The sequence below is a fragment of the Bombina bombina genome, chromosome 3, assembly GCF_027579735.1.
Source record: "Bombina bombina isolate aBomBom1 chromosome 3, aBomBom1.pri, whole genome shotgun sequence".
NCBI classification, from domain to species: domain Eukaryota; kingdom Metazoa; phylum Chordata; class Amphibia; order Anura; family Bombinatoridae; genus Bombina; species Bombina bombina.
The window spans coordinates 150,936,562-150,959,984 of record NC_069501.1 but is presented as its reverse complement, the minus strand read 5'-3'; the positions used below and the strand labels follow the sequence as shown (position 1 = coordinate 150,959,984).

The following is a 23,423-nucleotide window of genomic DNA, read 5'->3' as shown; positions in this document are numbered from 1 at the left end:
AAAATTTCTTCGAGTATGAAGGAAGGTGGTGACTCTTTGTGGATTGATGAGCACTACAGTGATTTCGGTGAGGAGGAGGAACAACAAGCGTCGACATCAGGACCAGTTTCAACGGAACAGGTAAGGGGTTTGGATGTTTTAACTCAATTAATTAGGGCTTTAGTTCCTGAAGGTAGTTTTAAGGGTAATGTTTCAGGGAGTCGGTCTGGGATAGAAACTGTGGATAGGAAGGAGACGGGTAGTGTTAGCTTAGAGAGGGGCTCTAGGGAGGATATCTTTATGCACAATGTTAGTGGGTTAGCTAACAGGGATTACGCATCTTCTCAGTCTCAGGAAGTTCAAGAGGAAAGAAAAAGGCAAGAGAACAGATCCAGGATTCCTGTGTCACGGCGACGGGCGAGATCCCGTTCGCCTATTAGTTACAGAAAGAGTCAGGAAGCAGGTGAATCTTCAGTATGGGGAACTCTGGATAGACAGTCGAGGGAGAAAAGGAGACCTAGAAGGTCTAGAACCCCTGAGAAAAGGAGATATAAGGAAAGAGAGAGTCTGAGGCAAGGCAGCGAGTCAGTACGCCTGGAGGCAAGGAGTGAGACAGTCACAGCAAGGGAGACCCCTATAGTTCCCATTAATACAGGTGAGAGTATCAGTGCTGTTGCTATCCCTAATGTGAGTGTCTTTGATGCAAGATGTGATATGATGCTGAAAGGATTAATAGAGCTTGTTTCTCAGCTTGAAAGCAGCGGTCATTCTGGTGTTGGAGGTCCTTCTGGTCATGTTGGTTTATGGGTTTCCCAGAATGTGGCTTCTGGGGGTAGTCCCCCGGAGCAGGCTAGTTCTGTGGTTTCTGGTAGTGCGAGCGTGGTTAGTCAATTTAAAGTATCTGATCAAGCCTTTAGTCGTCCATGTTTGTGTTCAGTTGATCCTTTGGGCATTCATTTAGCTAAGGATGTAAAAGAAAAGATTTGGAAGAAGGAGTTTGTTGAAATATTTTCACTTCTTCCTGTTGATCAAATCTTTGATATTAAGGACGATTCCAAAAGTGAATCGGGTAAGAAAGAAGAGGCTGAGCGTAAAAGGAGATTTAGGAAATTGACTAAAACATTGTCCAATTGGTCGAAAGCTTTTTGCATTTTGGCTAGTGTAATTGGAGAAAAGAACCCTGAACTATGTTCTTCTTTATTTTGTTATCTAGATGAGATTGCTAGTGCTTGCCGTACGTATGGCGGTCTAGCCTGGTGGAAATACGACGAGCAGTTCCATCAGCGTTTGGCAGTTCGGCCTGAAATGAGATGGGACGACAGGGATATGGGCATTTAGTTAGAGCTTATGACTCCATTAAGGTCGTGTCAGCCCTTTCGTGGTCCGGGGGTTGGAAGCAATGCCCTCTAAATGGCATCCTCAGCAGTGGCCTTTAGGAAAGGGCTTTGTTTTCAATTCAATGAGGGGGTCTGTAAGTTCCTGTCAGCTTGTAAATACAAGCATGAGTGTTCCTTCTGCGGTGGAATCCACTCAAGTTACAAATGTTTCAAGAAAGCTAAATCTTTCTCGAAAGGGGACAGTGTTGTTCAAAGTCAAGACGCCAGTGAGAATAGAAAAGATGACGCCATGGTAAAGATTGTACGGTAGAAGGAAGGTTAGGGAGTTTGATGCGGAAATTCTGCTAAAAGGCTTTAGTGATGGTTTTTATATTCCTTTTACTGAAGGTATTGAATCTATTTTTTCAGGGAACTTAACCTCTGCGTTGGATTTTCCTGAGGTGATGGTTGAAAGAATTCAGAAGGAAATCTCTTTGGGTAGAATGGCGGGCCCCTTTTCAGTCCCTCCGTTTGCAAATTTAAGAGTTTCTCCTTTGGGTGTTGTTCCTAAGAAGGTTCCGAATCAGTTTAGATTAATTCATCATTTGTCTTTTCCTGAAAGGTTTTTCAGTTAATGATGGTATTGATCCTGTGTTATCTGCAGTCAGATATGCTTCTTTTGCTAAGGCTTTGGATTTGGTTAGGGAAGCTGGTCCTAACGCCTTGTTGGCGAAAGTGGATATTGAGTCGGCATTCAGGCTTTTACCTGTTCATCCTTCTTGCCATCACTTGTTGGGTTGTTTTGTTGATGGTTCATATTTTGTGGACTTATTTTTACCTATGGGCTGCTCCATTTCTTATTCTTATTTTGAGAAATTTTGTTGTTTTGTGGAATGGGTAGTCAAACAGATTTCGGGGCTGTCATCTGTCATTCATTATTTGGATGATTTCCTTTTTGTGGGCCCTTCTGGGATGAATTTGTGTCAAATTCTTATGGATTCTTTTATGTTGGTGGCTAGGAATTTAAGAACCACTATTGCCTGTGAAAAAACTGAAGGCCCTTCTTCGGTAATTAGTTTCTTGGGCATTTGCATTGATGCCGTTTCCATGGAATGTAGACTTCCTGTAGAGAAGATTCGAGATTTGGTCTGTTCTATTGATGCGGCTCTTTCAAGGAAAAAGCTTTCCTTAAGGGATATTCAGTCTTTGGTTGGTAAGCTGAATTTCGCATGTAAGATCATTCCTGTTGGCAGAATATTTTGCAGACGGCTGTCTTTGGCTTCTGTTGGAGTTAAAATTCCTCATTTTAGGATTCGTTTATCTGTACAAGTGAAGGAAGATTTGAGGGTTTGGAAGGCTTTCTTAAAGGAATTCAATGGTAAATCCTTGATTCAAGCTCCTGAGATTTTAAGTAGTGAGCTTCATTTATTCACTGATGCTTCGGTGTGCATGGTTTTGGAGCCCTATTCGGGAATAAATGGTGTGCTGGTTCTTGGCCTGAGGCTTGGTCCATTTCTGGTTTAACAAAAAATCTTGTTTTTCTAGAAAAATTTCCGCTGGTGGTAGCTTTAAAAATTTGGGGTGTTGAATTTGAGAACAGAAAGGTTGTTTTTCATTCGGATAATATGGGGTTGTTTTTGCTATCAACCGTCTATCATCCAGTTCTAAACCTGTGATTGGGTTGCTCAGGATGTTTGTTTTTGAATGTCTCAAGCACAATGTTTATTTTAGAGCTATTCATGTACCTGGAAAAGAGAATGTGGGGGCTGACGCTCTTTCTCGTTTTCAGTGGCGGAGATTCCGGGAGGCAGTGTCAAATGCAGAAAGGATTGGTTCTCCTTGCCCGGAAGAAATGTGGTATCTGAGTTTCCTAGAATGTTGAGATTGGTGATGGGAGCTCTAGCTCCTAGTACTTGGAGAGCATATTTATCAGCGTGGGTGCAATGGCTGAATAAACTAACTGAGTTTAATGAGGATAAGGAGGATATTGGTTTGTTATTGGATTGGATTGAGGAATGGAGAGAGAAAAATATGTCTAAATCTATGGTTCAGCGGAATATGGCTGCTTTATCCTTTTTGTTTAACCTTCTAGGTTGGGTGGATTTATCAAAGAACTTTTGTGTGCAAATGGCAGTCAGAAGCTTGATTCGGGGTAGGGTTTCGGTAGATAATAGGCGGCCTCTGTTTTTTTCTGTTCTAGAAAGGTTAGTTAATGTTCTTCCTGTTGTTTGTTTTTCTCAATTTGAGGTGTTGTTATTTAGAGTTGCATTTTTGCTTGCGTTTTTTTGAGCTTTTAGGATTTCAGAATTGGTTGCTGTAAATCATTGGAGTTGTGGGGGTTTATATTATAGGGATGTGGTGTTGAATCCTCAAGAGGTTCTGTTATGGTTGAGAAAATCAAAAACTGACCAGGTAGGAAAAGGTTGCTGGATTAGTTTGAGTGAGATTGGTGGTATGTGCTGCCCGGTTACGGCAGTTAGGGAATTTTTATCTCTCCGTAGTAGTATTGATGGTAGTCCACTATTGGTTCATGAAGATGGTTCTTCTCTATCTTGTTTTCAGTTTGAATCAGTGATGAGAAAAGCTTTAGAAGCGATTGGATAGTAAGGATTTTGGTTGCCATTCTTTTAGAATTGGGGCAGCAACAGAAGCAAGCATTTTGGGTTTGAATGTTGGTGCGGTGAAGAAGATTGGGAGGTGGAGATCTGATTGTTTTAGGTTATATGTTAGACCAGATTTGTTGTTGTATAGTTTTATAGATAGTCTTTTGTTTTAGCAGGTCCCCTTCAATGTTGGATCGTGGCACACTCTTATATTTATTGGGCAAGAAAAGCGGCATCTGTCAAAGACTCAGGGACTCAACTTAGCTGTTCTGCTGAGCAAGTTTTAATTAAATGGTTTGGTATTAGGGGCATGAAATGGGATCAGTTATTAGGTCAGGTTATCAGTTGGGCTAGGCTTTTTCATCCCCCTGACATTCTAATTGTTCATGTGGGGGGTAATGATCTTGGATTTATGGCTCAATAGTGTCTGATTTATATTATAGAACGGGATTTCAGTAGGTTAAGAGAACTATTTCCTAACATTATGATAGTGTGGTCCGACATTGAATGCAGGCTGTGTTGGAGATCATCATGGGATTTAAAAAGATTGGATTCTTCTAGAAAAAAGGTCAATCAGACTATCACTAGTTTTGTCACAAAAATTGGGGGTTTTAGAATTAGACATGTGGAATTTGAAAGAGAATCTGGTAGATGCTTCTTTTTAAAAGATGGTGTTCATCTTAATAAAATTGAACTACACCTTTATAATTTTAATATGAGTGAAGGGGCGAAAAAGGCCTTAGCCCTGTGGGTTAGTGCTCAAAAGGAATTCGACCAGTGGCGGGGTGTTAGCCGCAAAGTTTAAATAATTATTCTGGGTACCTCCTCATGTATGGGGAGAGGTTATGGATGTGGGTGTACCTGGCGGAGCGCCAGTGGAAGGCACGTTATGTTAATTAGGGCAAGCACCTTTAAGTGTTATTGTTGTTTTTAATAAAGTTTAAATTCAATCAATTTAAATAATAAATGCGGGCTGTGGCCTTTTCCCCCCATGTTCTGTGTCAGTTATAAATGTTGCCTAGATGTGTGGTCAATCGGGTCCCAGATGAATGCCTATGTGAGGAGGGGCCAATGATGACCTCACTCTAGGCATAGGGGCATGGTTCCGTGAGCTGCCGCTCACTCGTTGGTTTCCAGAGCAGGAGTGAAGACCTGTGAAGAAAGCGCCCTCCCTCCCTCCCCTTTTGGTAAGTGGTTGTCACAGCTGTTGCAGGGTGCTAGCCGCAAAGTTTAAATAATTATTCTGGGTACCTCCACATGTATGGGGAGAGGCTATGGATGTGGGCGTGCCTGGTGGAGCGCCAGTGGAAGGCACGTTATGTCAGTTAGGGCAAGCACCTTTAAGAGTTATTGTTGCTTTTAATAAAGTTTAAATTCAATCAATTTAAATAATAAATGTGGGCTGCGGCCTTTTTCCCCAATGTTCTGTGTCCGTGTCTTTTATTTATTATAAATGTTGCCTAGATGTGTGGTCAATTCTTGTGTTTCTTTGGGTTCTATTTTAGTACATCTAAAATGGCATCAGTGTGTTTTGTCTATGAACAAAAGCAACATTTCCTTGTAAAAACAAAAGCAAAAAAACTCCTGAAATAGTAAAAGTAAAAAGTATAGCGAGCAGTATTTTACTTTAATATTTTTTGAATGCTCAACTAATATGGATCCTAGAATTTGTGCTTCTCACAATAATATACTGGTGTGCTGTAATAAAAAATTATATTGACAAGTGTGTTACAGTCTAAAAATATTTTGAGAACCACTGGCTAAGAAAATATCAGTTTAAATATATAAATAGTATTTCAATATTATTTTTAGGGTTAAATTACAATGAATGATGAAACATTGTTACAACATTGCAGCAAATATAATACATACCAAAATAAATATGGTTATACTTTCCATCTTAATCCATCAGAAGATATAAACTAAATCATCAGTGTATATATTGTTTGACATTTTACTTTTGTAATAAAGTTGTAGTTAATTACATTTGTCATTTAGTATTTGTTTTAATACTATTTGTGTATGAACTGGACACCGGCTCCTAAATGTCGCCACTAATGCCCACAAATTTGTGAACTAGCTCACTGCTTGCATCGCAAATGGGCCTAAGAGGATTCTTCAACACCTCAACTTACTGGGGTATGAAACTGCAGCTACATCACTGCGTATTCACTCTTTGTTGTATACTGTATGTTGCCAAGGTGCTCTCTAATAATAATATTATTTTGAAATGAAGAAGCACTCTCATGATTTTGAATTTTCAAAAATGTTTAACTCTTTATTTTCTTTTTCTGGTCAACGTTCTGGTCCGTGCAAGGACCTTTCTCAAGACCAATTTTTATCTTATACTTCCTTACTCTGCTATATCTACAAGTAAGATAAAAATTGGTCTTGAGAAAAAGGAAAATAAAGATTTAAAGATTTTTGAAAAATCAAAAGTACTGAGTGTGCTTCTTCCGTTCAAGTATATATATATATATAGTGTATGTATATATATATATATATATATATATATATATATATATATATATATAAAAAAATAGAAAATAAGAGCGCACTCTCTGGGTCTTAATTATGTCCTTTCATTCAGTGACGTTCGGGGTTGTTAGCCCCATCCTCAGACCATTACATTAGTAATGGTCTGAGGACAGGGCTAACAACCCTGAAACGTCACTGAATTAAAGGACATAATTAAGATCCGGAGAGTGCGCTCTTATTTTCTATTTTGTATGTTTGCCTTTGAATGCACCCCGGGCATTTGGGTCTATTGAAAGTGTGTGTAGTGCCCTATGGACTTTTATTATATATATATATATATATATATTGTTTATGTAACTTTAAAAGACTGCTTATTGAACCAGGAACTGCATATGCAAAACGTGTAACTTTGGAGAAGTTTAAATAATGCCTTGTATTTCTGTTAATTATATATATAAATAAAGCAGCTATATGCAGCTTATTTAAATGGAAATATTTTTAGAACCAATAAGATGCAGACAGTGAGAAGATTACATTCATAATTGCTAGACCCTATACACACAGGAAACACTTCTCTGGACCTCTTGTGCCCTGAGAGTGTGCATTGACTTAACTTTTACAACATCCACTTTGAAGTAAAAATCTGGAAGGTGGGGCTTTGTTCACATTAAGTTGAAGGCCTCCTTTTGTGAGCTTGCACTGTAGCAACTAAACATCACTCAAAATGGCCACTAAAATGTTAATTAAACCTGTGAAGCTCACTACGATGAAAGATACTTCAGTAAGTACCTTCTTTGCGTCAACAACCGATGATTCTCCTAGTTCAGAACCAGAACTTACCGGTTCTCCAATACACAATATCTTTTCTTCAAACAATGCTTCACCTGTGGCGGTGCCTCTCTCACAGGTCCCGTCTTCTTTGTTATTATCACTTGCATCTAAACAAGACACAGTGGAGATCATTAGAACATGTATGAGGGAAGAAATGTTGGAACTCAAACAAGAGGTTCACACCCTTGGGTTTTGAGTAAAGGTCTTAGATGATTATACTGATATCATACGTTAGACAATGTCAATCAACTACAAGAACAAGCTACACAAGAGACAAATCTCCTGGATATATAGCATGGCAAAATTCAAGAGAGGGTACACTATCTCATATCTGGTGGGATAGCTCAATACTTTAACCATATTGGCAAGGGGTTCACATGGCAATTAAACAAGAATTATTACATGACAAAAGTATAGACCCCCTAATATTTCTATTTAATACACCTCCTAAATTAAAATGCTAATTATTATTATTATCAGTTATTTGTAGAGCGCCAGCAGATACCGCAGTGCTATATACAAGCACATACATTAATTTATCTCATAATTAGCACTGCTAAGAAGTTGGTGCCAAGACTTTGGAAAAAAGTCTCAGTCCCTAATGTCCAAGACTGGAGAAATCAGGTAACGCGTTTGTTTTCATTGGAAAAATATTGATATCAACAAAATAAGAGCTAGATTACAAGTGAGGTGCAAATAGTTTTGTGTTTTAATTGCGCTTATATTACAAGACGAGCACTAGAATTCTTAACCCGATTACAGAGCTGTGGTTAACTGTTTTCCGAAACTAAAAAGTTGCACAAACATCAAAAATACATTACAAAGTACAGTCACACTCATAATAACACCATCTAAAAAATATTGCACACAAAAGTTATAAGGCCTCAAAGATCTCAGGTGTTAGAAAAAAAAAGCTGTTAAAGTACTTTATTATAGAGATACATATAGATACATTGCTTAAGATGTGTTTGTATGTGTATATATATATATATATATATATATATTTAACAATGTATTTACTGTAAATATTTAACATTCTAATGTTCTGTACATAGCAGAATATGTTATTTATAAATAGATATTCCTATATATCTGTATAGATCTATACCTATATAGAATCATCTATATATAGGTATAAATATATATTTATGCAAAGAAACAACAGATATATGTAGAAATATTTATTTATGAATAAATAGAACATATTCCATTATGTTAAGAACATTGGAATATGAAATATTCATATTTTCATGTTGGGTTAGCGCTAATAAGAATATGTTATGGTGTTTGCGTGAGAGGGGGGGAATATGTGAATCCGTACGTGATATTCGATGTTCACATTTTTGCGCAAAAAGCTTAACTCAAGCATAGTTTTCACAATCATGAAAAAGCGATATACCGCGCCACTAGTATTCTAGCCCTTACTTTATTGATTTTTACCATTCTGTAAAATTTTTCTGGGAAGAATATTTGTCCTTCTTATAACACTTTCACTAATTTTGCTAACTCCAATGTCATTTGTTGTCTTAGTGCTATAGAAACTGTTGCAATACGGATAGCGTGTGAATATGTAATATGTATAAATTACTAAACGTTTAATACATTATCAGCTATATTCACTGTCTGTATATTAGCATAATTTACAAGGATGTACTAAACCTGTATATATGATATTTGTTTCTGTTTGAAAAAACAAAAAAATATATAAAAATAAGATCAATTGCTTTATTTGGCATTATTTATAAAAGGCAGAAATAATTGTGTTTATTAAGAATTGTTGCCTTGTGTATTAGTAAAAAAAAATGGAAACATTTTCTTTATTGATTCTATTGCTTAATTTATACATTATTCAATTTCAATTCTAATTATTTGGACACATTATTTTTAGGTATTTATTTATGTAGGTATTTATTAAAAGTGAGCAAGTAAGATGAGGAAGGCTCTGCCCTGCAACTATCTATTGTTGAACTGCAGATCCATATGGTCACTTGAGTATTGCTGCTCGGTGTCAGCTATAAATCATAGCCTGGTAATTGCCCGGCCTGACACTTTGACGTTCCAAGGAGTGGGAGACCTGATTTAAAAGGAAATCAATTTAATTTTTACATCCTGCATTATCTATGTTTTATTTCAATGCTTTCATTCCACAGAAGATACAGTAAATAGCAAAAAGTCTGTTAAAATATACATCAGCAAGCCAATCTATTGATTTATATATATATATATATATATATATATATATATATATACACACTGTATATATTTTATATAAATCAGATATTTATTATGTTTTTTTTCTTAGAAGGAAATATTTAGGAAAACATTATTTCTATTATTATTACTTTGCTAACATTTAAAACAAGACCTTTTTGGCATTTTAAAATTTGGTTTATATGTCTTTATAACCTCACAGAAACATGTCCATGCAATAATGTTTTCTATAAGGCATGATTTATATATATATATATATATATATATATATATATATATATATATATATATATATATACACACACTGTATATATTTTATATAAATCAGATATTTATTATGTTTTTTTTCTTAGAAGGAAATATTTAGGAAAACATTATTTCTATTATTATTACTTTGCTAACATTTAAAACAAGACCTTTTTGGCATTTTAAAATTTGGTTTATATGTCTTTATAACCTCACAGAAACATGTCCATGCAATAATGTTTTCTATAAGGCATGTTTTGCAACCTTTTCTAAGGCATGTTTTGCAACCTGTTGCTTATCAAGGGGTTAAACACTAAACTACATATTTACTGTATATGCAGCACACACAACTGAGTCCCCCGTTTATCAAACCACCAACAAGTTGAATTTCTGAGAGGACAACAGATACACTGTGTATCACGGCTGAGTAGTATCAATTTAAACCAAATTAAAAATGAATGCCAAATAGGATGATACAAAGACCAGTGGTTGGAAGATAAACTTGAACACACAATTGACAAGAACCATTGCATTTATATCTTCTACTTGAATGGTACCTAAATGTTTTGCTTACATGGTTTACAAGTTTTTATGATTTGTACCATGTATTAATTATCTTGAAAAATGGTTCTGGAACTGCTGTTGTCTCTGCTGTGATGACTTTAATGCAATATGTGTATTCTGGCATCTTTAAGGAAGTTTAGCCTCACAGCTAGAAGTTTTAGCAAGCCATTGACTTTTTTGGTCCTCGCTGTGAGTGGCTTAAGAGACTCACTCATTTCTTTATAGATGCTCAATATATTGTAGATTCAACTTTTCTTAAGAAGAGATCTAGTCCACATCTGAGAGGGAAACCCATAGCACTCTCTTGTGTGTTCTTATTTTGGCAACCAGTGCCCCTTCTTGTTTTAATGTATAATGTATGCATAATGAGTGAAAGAACTCAGGTATGAACAAATACAAATACCGTGCCTTAATCCAAAATTATCCATCAGCTTTAGTAGGACTCAAACGGGTGAGTACTTGGTTGCTTTATATCACTTGTGACTTCATGCCTGATTCTTAAAAAAACCAAAACAAAAAAAAAACCAGGTGTAGCAGAATTTAAAGGGACATAATACTCATATGCTAAATTACTTGAAAGTGATGCAGTATAACTGTAAAAAGCTGACAGGAAAATATCACCTGAGCATCTCTATGTAAAAAAGAAAGAAATTTTATTTATTTTTTCCTTATGTAGAAATATACAGCAGGATATGTTTAAACATTTAATTGAATACAATAACATTTAAGTATTTACAATACTGTTATCTATGTATATATACTCATGTGAATTTGTTGCTATAAAGTGGATATTGATGTGTTAACATCCTAAAATAGGGCGGTTTTTGACTCACAGGTGGAGGTGTGTATTACCCACGTAACACTTGATTTTAACCTATCACAGGTGATCTGTTCTTTTAAATTAAAGGCTAAGCTTTCACCCTTCAGCTACGACTACGGCATTTGCCGAAACGCGTCAGCACTTGGGTACGTGGGTGACCACTACTCCACCAAGCCCTAGAGGTTTATTGCTTTTTCCTGTGTTTCTCCAGTTGTATCTTAACACTTTGAATAAAGGACACTTGTTATTTGAAAATTATCCGGTGCCTTCACTTGCCTTTCTTTGTGATGAACAAATACAAATACTGTGCCTTAATCCAAAATTATCCATCAGCTTTAGTAGGACTCAAACGGGTGAGTACTTGGTTGCTTTATATCACTTGTGACTTCATGCCTGATTCTTAAAAAAACAAAAACAAAAAAAAAACCAGGTGTAGCAGAATTTAAAGGGACATAATACTCATACGCTAAATTACTTGAAAGTGATGCAGTATAACTGCAAAAAGCTGACAGGAAAATATCACCTGAGCATCTCTATGTAAAAAAGAAAGATATTTTACCTCACAATTTCCTCAGCTCACCAGAGTAAGTTGTGTTTAAAAAAAGTTATACTTCAGCTGCTGTCCAGCTGCAGGTAAAAAAAAAAATTAAGAAATGAACAGCAGCCAATCAGCATCAGCAGTGCTGAGGTCATAAACTCTTTTACTGTGATCTCATGAGATTTGACTTAACTCTCATGAGATTTCATAGAAAAGTTTCTTAAACTGAATAGGGAAATAACATGAGTGTGCACAAAGCTCTCTCCATTGCCAGTCATAGAGATGTTCAGGTGATATTTTCGAGTCAGCTTTTTACAGTTTGCTGCATCACTTTCAAGTATTTCAACATTTGAGTAGCATGGCCCTTTGGAAGTACATCAATTGGAGCATTTGCCTTAGAGTAATAAATAAAGCACTGGCTTCAAAGGAACTAAAAAAATGTGAATGGTTATTAACTGTGTTAAATAGTTTTGACTAAAAAGGTTGCATTCCAACTGTTTAAAACTAGCAGCAAATGCATGTTTATGCCCAAATGATCCCTAGGGAAGGACTTCCCATTGGCTGATAAGGACAACGCACACAGCTATATTTGTGAAAAGTCACATAGCCCACAAGCACCAAAACTCACTGCAGGAAAAAATTGCAATCTTAGCAAGGAACATTAGACATTACTTGAATATTGCATTTGGGACTTGTACTGAATCAACATAAAGATCTGTTTGGTTATGAATGAAGCTCAGTCGTATGGGTGTCAAGAAAAGAGGTGAGTAAAACTGGCAAATGCACCTTCAAATTTAGCTCCTTTTATCTAAGCATAAGCACCCAATTGAGTCACCTTTGATGTAAATGAGCTGCCATATTTAAAATGATACACAGTTGTGCACAGCGAGCAAATCTTTCATGCTGCACATTGTCACTTACATTACAGGGAGTGCAGAATTATTAGGCAAATGAGTAGTTTGACCACATCATCCTCTTTATGCATGTTGTCTTACTCCAAGCTGTATAGGCTCGAAAGCCTACTACTAATTAAGCATATTAGGTGATGGGCATCTCTGTAATGAGAAGGGGTGTGGTCAAATGACATCAACACCCTATATCAAGTGTGCATAATTATTAGGCAACTTCCTTTCCTTTGGCAAAATGGGTCAAAAGAAGGACTTAACAGGCTCAGAAAAGTAAAAAATAGTGAGATATCTTGCAGAGGGATGCAGCACTCTTAAAATTGCAAAGCTTCTGAAGCGTGATCATCGAACAATCAAGCGTTTCATTCAAAATAGTCAACAGGGTCGCAAGAAGCGTGTGGAAAAACCAAGGCGCAAAATAACTGCCCATGAACTGAGAAAAGTCAAGCGTGCAGCTGCCAAGATGCCACTTGCCACCAGTTTGGCCATATTTCAGAGCTGCAACATCACTGGAGTGCCCAAAAGCACAAGGTGTGCAATACTCAGAGACATGGCCAAGGTAAGAAAGGCTGAAAGGCGACCACCACTGAACAAGACACACAAGCTGAAACGTCAAGACTGGGCCAAGAAATATCTCAAGACTGATTTTTCTAAGGTTTTATGGACTGATGAAATGAGAGTGAGTCTTGATGGGCCAGATGGATGGGCCCGTGGCTGGATTGGTAAAGGGCAGAGAGCTCCAGTCCGACTCAGACGCCAGCAAGGTGGAGGTGGAGTACTGGTTTGGGCTGGTATCATCAAAGATGAGCTTGTAGGGCCTTTTCGGGTTGAGGATGGAGTCAAGCTCAACTCCCATTCCTACTGCCAGTTTCTGGAAGACACCTTCTTCAAGCAGTGGTACAGGAAGAAGTCTGCATCCTTCAAGAAAAACATGATTTTCATGCAGGACAATGCTCCATCACACGCGTCCAAGTACTCCACAGCGTGGCTGGCAAGAAAGGGTATAAAAGAAGAAAATCTAATGACATGGCCTCCTTGTTCACCTGATCTGAACCCCATTGAGAACCTGTGGTCCATCATCAAATGTGAGATTTACAAGGAGGCAAAACAGTACACCTCTCTGAACAGTGTCTGGGAGGCTGTGGTTGCTGCTGCACGCAATGTTGATGGTGAACAGATCAAAACACTGACAGAATCCATGGATGGCAGGCTTTTGAGTGTCCTTGCAAAGAAAGGTGGCTATATTGGTCACTGATTTGTTTTTGTTTTGTTTTTGAATGTCAGAAATGTATATTTGTGAATGTTGAGATGTTATATTGGTTTCACTGGTAAAAATAAATAATTGAAATGGGTATATATTTGTTTTTTGTTAAGTTGCCTAATAATTATGCACAGTAATAGTCACCTGCACACACAGATATCCCCCTAAAATAGCTATAACTAAAAACAAACTAAAAACTACTTCCATAACTATTCAGCTTTGATATTAATGAGTTTTTTGGGTTCATTGAGAACATGGTTGTTGTTCAATAATAAAATTAATCCTCAAAAATACAACTTGCCTAATAATTCTGCACTCCCTGTATATTTATTTTTATTCTTAAAAATTATTTTATTTATTTTTTTGCCCTCTTCTAGACAATTCTCTGTAGTCACCCCATAGTTAGTGACATGAGAAAAGTGCCTTAAATACATTTAAAATATTTGGATAATTAATATAATACTCTAATGTGCTAGATAATTTTATCATTGTGCTATAACTTTGAACAGAGTATTTGGGGATTTTTGTAGATAAATCATTAGATATGTTTTTCTAAAGGATTGTGATCAACCTTATAGCCATAATGCAATGATAACATGCTGTAGTAGTTCATTAGTGCATTTGGACATGAGAGTAAAAATTATACATTCATGGTTCAGATAGATTATGCAATTGTAAGATATTTTTCAATTAAACAAGGAAATGTACTTGTTCTCTTTGTATCCTTTGTTGAAAAGCATATCTAGGTAACAGCAATATACTACTAGGAGTTAGTTGGGGATTGGTGGTTATACACATCTGTATCTTGTCAGTGGCTCATCAGAACTGTTCGACTAGGTCCCAGTAGTGCATTGCAGGGCTTAAATATATTTGGTGTTGATTCCAATATTTTCAATCATGTTTATGGGCTGCTTTACAGCTCCCAATACACCTTCTTCATCATCGGATCAATAACAATGTGAATAATTTGTGTATTTGAAAAAGATTGTACCAGATCTGAGCAGATATAGGAAATATCAGTAAATATATAAAATTTCTGTAGTGACATGTTAATACCTGTGTAATGTCAAACTTCTTATTATCTGTACACAGATCAAATTCCCTAATTACTCTTTCAGTTGTATTAAAGTTGTTAATCCTGTACACCTACCACATCTATAAAAAAAACAGGCGCTATAGCCTTTAACCAAAAACATGCACAGATAGGAAAGATCTAAATAAAGTTTTTAAGCAATGTTTGTTATTCTCGTCTGTTATTCTCTAATTAAATTGGTTTATAAATAATAATAACACTAAAATGTGTTTGACATTAAAATACGCATCATCCATCTTAGAAGGTTGGAAAGATCATATCCAAAGTTGAACATGAGATCTCTATATGGATGTGTGGTAGAGTAATGGTCTGTGGATGGGAGAGACCTAGGATAGGATGGAATATTTGTAAAAAACCCCACATTTTTTAGAGGATCATTTCTTATTAATTACATTTAGATATGATGGTATACTTTTTATATATATATTTTTAAATTTAAAGGAATATGTTTTTTTGTTTTTTTTAGAAAATCTTTTTATCCATATCAGTACTGTATAGGATGATGTTATAAATAAATGTGCTTAAAATTAATGTTTTTTAAAACAAGCTAATTTGCATGTGATACTAATGCTGTTTTATCTCTTTTACCATGTTACCGATGTGAGACCGTTTTCTATACTCCACACCACAAAGGGTTAAAGACTTTGACCTATAGGAAGTGACTTATGGCCATAAAATGGTCAACAGCAGCATATCCCTGCAAAACATATGTGCGTTTGAAGCTGTGGGAAGAAACCTGAAGGAAGGGACTTACCGGTAGCACAATAGGAAGTGATAGGACTCTGCTGGATGTACCGGACCTGTTTTACAGCTCTTTGTTTGTACAAACCCCAAGTGGGCAGAGTTCTAGAGACACACGCAACCGGCATTAGTACCAGATAAACAGATAAAGACTCAATATTCCCTGTATTTTTATTTATTTTAAATAAATGTTGTATATAAAAGACCTGAATTCTTTAGAGAGTTGTTATAAAGAGCTATAATCTTTGAGCTAATCATAGCTCAGAAGAGCAGGAGTACCAGTTTTCTTATAAAGTGAATTTTCTATTATGTTATAGTGTTGCACTATGATAATGTATTCTCCTTTTTCTTTTGAGGATTGTTAAGGATCACTTAAATAAAAGGACTTTGTTCACTCACCCAATTGGTTTGTTATTACATATGTATATTTTGTGCACTGTGGGTAATATTTTAACACTTTTTTATATTGGCTGAAAGCAAATTTACCTTGAGATTGAAGCACACATTGATACACCTGGCTGAATATACATTTGACCTTTAAGGGTTAACATCCTTATTAGATTTCTAATATCGTCACAGGATATTTTGATTTATCAATATAGTCAATATAGTCACTGGATATTTTAGTTTTTTGGATTGATTGGTCACTTGTTTGGATATATATTTTTTCAAGAGACTATATATATTTGTTTTCTAAAAAAAATTCTGCACATTTTCCGCTCACTGTTTGGGATAATTACTTTTCACCAGGTTATATATTTCACTGAGGATTTATTTTTTTAGTATAGATCTATCCATCTCATATTTTACAACTCAAGATTATATATTTCTATCTTATGACATGGTGAGTCCACGGATCATCATCAATTACTGTTGGAAATATCACTCCTGGCCAGCAGTAGGAGGCAAAGAGCACCACAGCAAAGCTGTTACATATCACTCCCCTACCCACAATCCCCCAGTCATTCTCTTTGCCTGTAGTGCAAGGAGGAGGTGAAGTTTAGGTGTCTGATGAAAAGTTTTCTTCAGTCAAGATTTTATAATTTTTTTAGCAGAGTAAGCTTACTCTGTTATTTTCTGGGGTTTATCCTACTCCACATTGGTCTCTTCAGTAGGGCAGTAGTGGCTTTTGAGCACTTTAGAACTTGTGAGGTACAATCCTTACTGCATTTTCTCAAAAATCTGCTGCCCTAACTAGAAAACCTGAGTAGGTTTACTCAGTTTTTTCTCTTCACAGGTCCATGTGAGGTGCTGTACCCTCTCAAACCAGTTGAGCTATCCTGCTGCCGGAGAGCACTTTCAGGTAAGTGCCACTTTAATTTTCTTTTGCAAGGAGATTGCTGGCACTTGTTACAGCTAAAAGCTGCCTTATTTAACATGGGACTTTATTAAACCTTCATGTTTTGGGTTTCTTTTAGGCCGTTTGGGCATTGAGACTGTGAGGGGATTTATGGTGGCTCAGTATATTATAGTAGTTTTTATACTTTAACTTTTGGTCATGGAGATTACTGTTGTAGGCTGTTTGTTTGGCAGTTAGGGCTCTGTAACTGCTCTGTATTTGAAAATGAGCTGAAGAACAGGTAGGCACCTCAGTAAAGCTACTGAGGTGTATAGGGAGCCTGAGGTCTATTTGGTTTGTTGCGCTAACACACATTTCTATTTAAAGATACAGTACACATTTATTTTTTATTTTTAAATAAATCATTTTTACACTTTATCCTTATTTATTACATAAGATGGATCAAGAGGCTATTCAAACCGTTATCCCAGGCAAAAGTTGCTGCTTGTCAGTTATGTTTTAAAGCTCAGGTGGAACCCCAGTTCCTTTTTCTTCCTCATGCATTAAGAGAACTTTAAGTTATAGAGATAACAAATTTGACCATGAACCACTATTATCCCAGACAAATGCTGTTCAGGTGTCTCTTGTTGCAGGTATGTCGCAGCTTTATCCTCAAGCGTCCCAACTTTTTCAGTCTTCACATAGAGTGCACTTTGTTTCCTCTTGCAATCCTGTAGGATTTTCTCTACAAGACATTGCTTCCCAGGTATCCCTTGCGGTATCTGAGGCCTTGTCAGCTTTCCCCATTTTGCAGTGAAGGCGTAAAAGGAAATTTAAGGAAACAGTTTGTAAGGTTTCCGATCAAGTTCTGGCTATCCAGAGTGTCCCTTCCCATAAGCCAGAGGAAGAAGACATGTCAGTAGCATCTGAGGAGGAAATCTCAGACTCAGAGAGTGTAATTCCTTCTTCTGAAGCTGAAGTGGTATCCTTCAGATTTAAGCTAGAACACCTTCGCTTATTACTTAAGGAAGTTTTGGCTACTTTAGACAACTCAGACACAACTATCGTAGTCAATCCAAAAAAGTCTAGTAAATTAAACAAATACTTTGATGTTCCCTCCGCGGTGGAGGTTTTTCCGGTTCCTGACTGTGCTGCGGAGATTATTGCTGGAGAATGGGAAAGACCTGGTATTCCCTTTTCTCCATCTCCTATTTTTAAGAAGATGTTTCCTATAGTGGATTCTATTAAGGAGTTGTGGTAGAAGGAGCAATCTCCACTTTGGCCAAGAGAACTACTATTCCCATAGAGGATAGTTGTTCTTTTAAAGAACCAATGGATAAAGAATAGGAGGCTTTACTAAAAAAGATGTATGTCCACCAGAGTCTACAATGGCAACCTGCGGTGTGTATCGCCACTGTTACCAGCGCTGCAGCTTACTGGCTTGATGTTTTGTCTGAATCTCTTCAGATGGATACTCCTCTTGATGAGATCCAGGACAGGACAAGTTAGCCAATTCCTTCATTACAGATGCTTCGTTACAGGTTATTAAACTGGGAGCCAAAATTTCTGGTTTTGTGGTCCTATTACTGGAGGGAAGGGTTCTTTTCTTCCTCAAGATAAAAAGAATAAGCAGATGGGACGTCAGAGTAATTTTCGTTCCTTTCGTAACTTTAAAGGCAAGTCTTCCTCCCCTTCCTCCAAGCAAGATCAAGCCAAGCCTTCGTGGAAGCCCAACCAGTCCTGGAATAAGGGAAAGCAATCTAAAAAGCCTTCAGCTGATTCCAAGTCATCATGAAGGGTTGGTCCCCGATTCAGGAGTGGATCTTGTAGGGGGCAGACTCTCTTTTTTTTCCCCAGACTTGGATAAGAGATGTAATGGATCCCCTGGGCAGTGGACGTTGTTTCCCAGGGATGCAAAATAGACTTCAAATCTTTTCTCCTAGAGGCAGGTTTCTCCTCTCCAGATTATCTGTAGGCCAGATAAAAAGAGAGGCGTTCTTAAATTGTGTCAAGGACCTTGCCGCCCTGGAGGTAATAGTTCAAGTTTCCTTTCAGGAAAGGGGTTTGGGATTTTACTCAAATCTGTTCGTAGTTCCCAAAAAGGAGGGAACTTTTTGACCAATCTTAGATCTAAAATGTTTAAACAAATTTCTCAGAGTGCCATCCTTCAAGATGGAGACTATACCCTCCATTCTTCCCTGGGTACAAGAGGGTTAGTTGATGACAACCATAGACCTAAAGGATGCATACCTTCATGTTCCCATTCACAGGGACCATCACAAGTTTCTGAGATTCGCATTTTTGGACAATCATTTCCAGTTTGTGGCCTTTCAATTTGGCCTTGCCACAGCTGTCAGAATTTTTTCAAAGGTTCTAGGGGCTCTTTTAGCTGTTCTTAGATCTTGGGGTATTGCAGTGGCACCTTATCTGGATGACATTCTGGTTCAGGCGCCATCTTTTCAACAAGCAGAATCTCATACAGAGATCTTGTTGTCTTTTCTTCAATCCCACGGATGGAAGGTGAATCGGGAAAAAAGTTCTCTGGTTCCAGCTACAAGGGTTGTATTTTTGGGGACCATAATAGACTCCCTGTTAATGAAGATTTTTCTGACGGAGGTCAGAGAAAGAAAGATTTGAGACTCTTGTCTTGCCCTTCAGTCCTCTCCACGGCCGTCAATGTCTCAATGTATGGAGGTAATCGGTCTGATGGTGGCTTCCATGAACATCATTCCATTTGCTCGGTTCCATCTCAGACCTCTGCTGTTATGCATGCTCAGACAATGGAACGGGGACTATACAGACCTGTCTCTGCGTGTAGATCTAGATCAGGCATCAATAGATTCTCTTCTGTGGTGGTTTTCTCAGGATCATCTCTCCCAGGGTACTTGCTTCCGCAGACCCTCCTGGGTGATTGTGACCACGGATGCCAGCCTTCTAGGTTGGGGAGCAGTATGGGGCTCGTTGAAGGCTCAGGGCTTATGGACCCAGGAGGAGTCAGTCCTGTCCATAAACATCTTGGAGCTCAGAGGAATCTTCAAGGCTCTTCTGGCCTGGCCTCAGTTAACCTTAGCCTGGTTTATCAGATTCCAGTCAGACAACATAACCTTGGTGGCCTACATCAACCACCAGGGGGGAACCATGACAGAGGTGGCCCGAATTATTCAGTGGGTGGAGACCCACAACTGCTGTCTTTCTGCAATCCACATCCCAGGAGTGGACAATTGGGAAGCGGATTTTCTGAGCAGACAGATTTTTCATCCTGGGGAGTGGGAACTTCATTCGGATGTGTTTTCCAGCTTGACCCTCAAGTGGCAGCAGCTGGAGTTGGATCTCATGGCTTCTCATCAGAATGCCAAACTTCCGAGATATGGCTCAAGGTTAAGAGATCCACAGGCATTTCTGATCGATGCTCTGGCAGTACCTTGGAACTTCAGTCTAGCATACCAGTTTCCTCCATTCGCTCTCCTTCCAAGAGTCATTGCTCTGATCAAGCAGGAGAGGTCATCTGTAATTCTCATAGCCCTGGTGTGGCCTTGCAGGATTTGATATGCAAACCTAGTGGAAATGTCATCCTTTCCACCTTGGAGACTGCCTCTGAGGAAGGACCTTTTACTTCAGGGTCTCTTCTTTCATCCAAATCTTGTTTCTCTTAAGCTGACTGCTTGGAGATTGAACGCTTAGTTTTATCTAAGCATGGATTTTCAGAGTCGGTCATTGAGACCTTGATTCAGGCTCAGAAGCCTGTGACTCACAGGATTTACCATAACATCTGGCGTCAATACTTGTATTGGTGTGAATCCAAAGGATACTCTTGGAGTAGAGTAAGGATTCCTAGGCTTTTGTCCTTTCTCCAGGATGGTCTGGATGAGGGTTTGTCGGCAAGTACTCTAAAGTGTCAGTTTTCGGCATTGTCTATTTTGTTACATAAGCGCTTGGTGGATGTGCCAGACATGCAATCGTTTTGTCAGGCCTTGATTAGAATTCGGCCTGTGTTTAAACCTGTCACTCCTCCATGGAGTCTTAACATTGTTCTTAAAGTTTTACAACAGGCTCCGTTTGAGCCTATGCATTGTTTAGATATTAAGATGTTATCTTGGAAAGTTTTTTTTTTCTTGTTGCTATTTTCTCTGCTCGGAGAGTTTCTGAACTCTCTGCTTTAAAGTGTGATTCCCCTTCTCTTATATTTCACTCTGATAAGGTGGTTCTGTGTACTAAGTTTGATTTCCTGCCCAAAGAATATTAATCAGAAAATCGTTGTACCTTCTTTGTGTCCTAATCCTTCTTCTCACAAAGAACGCTTGTTGCATAATCTGGATGATGTGCGAGTGCTAAAATTTTATTTGCAGGCAACTAAGGACTTTTCTCAGTCTTCTGCATAGTTTGTTTGCTTTTCTGGGAAACACAAGGGTCATAAAGTTATGACTACTTCACTTTCCTTTTGGCTGAAGAGTGTTATTCGCTTGTCATATGAAACTGCAGGACAGCAACCTCCAGAGAAAATCACAGCTCATTCCACAAGGGCTGTTTCTTCTTCCTGGACCTTCAACAATGAAGCTTCTGTGGAACAGATTTGCAAGGCTGCAACTTGGTCATCTTTGCACACTTTTTCCAAATTCTATAAATTCGTTACTTTTGCTTGGCTGAGGCTTATTTTGGGAGAAAGGTTCTTCAAGTAGTGGTGCCTTCTGTTTAGGTTCCGGTCTTGTCGCTCCCTTATCATCTGTGTCCTCTGGCTTGGGTATTGGTTTCCAACAGTAATTGATGATGATCCGTGGACTCACCATGTCATTAGAAAGAAAACAAAATGTATGCTTACCTGATAAATGTATTTCTTACTTGACATGGTGAGACTACGGCCCTCCCTGTATTTCTTTTTATATAAACCCCAGGCACCTCTGCACCTTGTGTTATTTCTCTTCTCTCCTTTTCCTTTGGTCGAATGACTGGGGGATTGTGGGTAGGGGAGTGATATTTAACAGCTTTGCTGTGAGGCTCTTTGCCTCCTCCTGCTGGCCAGGAGTAATATTCCCAACAGTAATTGATGATGATACGTGGATTCACTGTGTCAAGAAATAAATACATTTATCAGGTAAGCATAAATTTAGTTTTCACTGAGGATTTATTTTTTTAGTATAGATATATCCATCTACTATTTTTTTTATGATTGGCCGCATCAGCATATATACAAATATGCAAACTTCTATGTTGAGTAATATTTGTTAACTGTTTTTTTTTATGTATTAAGCTGTATCTATATTATATATATATATATATATATATATATATATATATATATATATATATATATATATATATCTTGTTATTGCAATTATTTTAAGTTGATTTTTAATTACAATTAAGCCTTATTTGGCTCCCCCAAACTAGTGATCAAAAAACATATCTACAGCAAATCGTCTGTTTTGGAATCAAAACAGATATCAATACCAATGTTTAATTAATTTTATTATAAATTCAACCCTATTTAATTGCAGAACACACACGGATTCATGTTAGGATGTTCATGAATATTAATAATCATAATATTTATTTTTATTAAATATTAATATTTAATCCCAATTAATAATAACTTAGTTCTATCAGGGGTTGTATTATAAATACAGCAAATATATTTATGCAATAATGAGAGTTCAATTATGATAAAGTATATAAAAGATTTATTAAAACATTAACAAGATGCAAATAAGCGGCAAGTCATTCAGTTATTATACAATACAATAATAGGTTGCCAAAATACCGCAAAATATTTACTGCATATATGTTTAATCTTAAATCAAATGTCTGTTATATTGGAAAATATAAGTAGGATCTTTTTCAATTTTAGACACTTTCTATTCACTGATTAATGTATAGGATTGTTATGAATTTATATAAGTCTATTTAGTCAGATAGTTAAATTGTACTTCCTGGAAATGTTGTTAGTCTAAGAATAACATGTAGATGTATTTTTAAATTTGTAATTAGTTGAAAAAATACATGTAAAGTTGTGGTGTCTATAAAACAACGGGAGCTGCCATGTTGTAACTTCGGTAACCTTCTCTGCTGTGGCCAATTAGGGACAGTTATAAATAGGTCACTAGAGTGTTCAGCCAATGGCTGTGTGAAATATGTGTTCTGCCCTTCCATTTCTAACAGGAACTGAAATGCTCACAATTTTTTATATATACAATATTACCATCTCAAAGTGTTTAATGTCCCTTTAACTACAATTCCTCAGATTAACAACATTTCCAGGAAGTACAATTTAACTATCTGACTAAATAGACTTATATAAATTCATAACAATCCTATACATTAATCAGTGAATAGAAAGTGTCTAAAATTGAAAAAGATCCTTAAAAATAATATACCGGTAGCTGTTTTTACTAAATAACACTTTTATCTTACAGTGTTAAATACACAGCGTTTATTCAATAATATTAAATTAATTTAATTCACAGATAAATATAATATTCAGGAAAAAACATCTAAAAGATATGCTACACTCTGTTACGCTCCAATTTGATACCACACAATTAAATATTTTTTTTACCAGGAATT

General features: G+C 37.0%; 1 long non-coding RNA gene across 1 annotated transcript in view; it reads right to left on the bottom strand.

Annotated features, from left to right (window-relative positions):
* Positions 1 to 7,288: 7,288 nt before the first annotated feature.
* The window catches only part of LOC128651531 (uncharacterized), a 126,187-nt gene continuing 110,052 nt past the window's right edge, over positions 7,289 to 23,423 (bottom strand). Inside the window, exon 3 of the long non-coding RNA XR_008401112.1 lies at positions 7,289 to 7,314. This is a non-coding gene — a long non-coding RNA (uncharacterized LOC128651531). The remainder of the gene's footprint in view (positions 7,315 to 23,423) is intronic.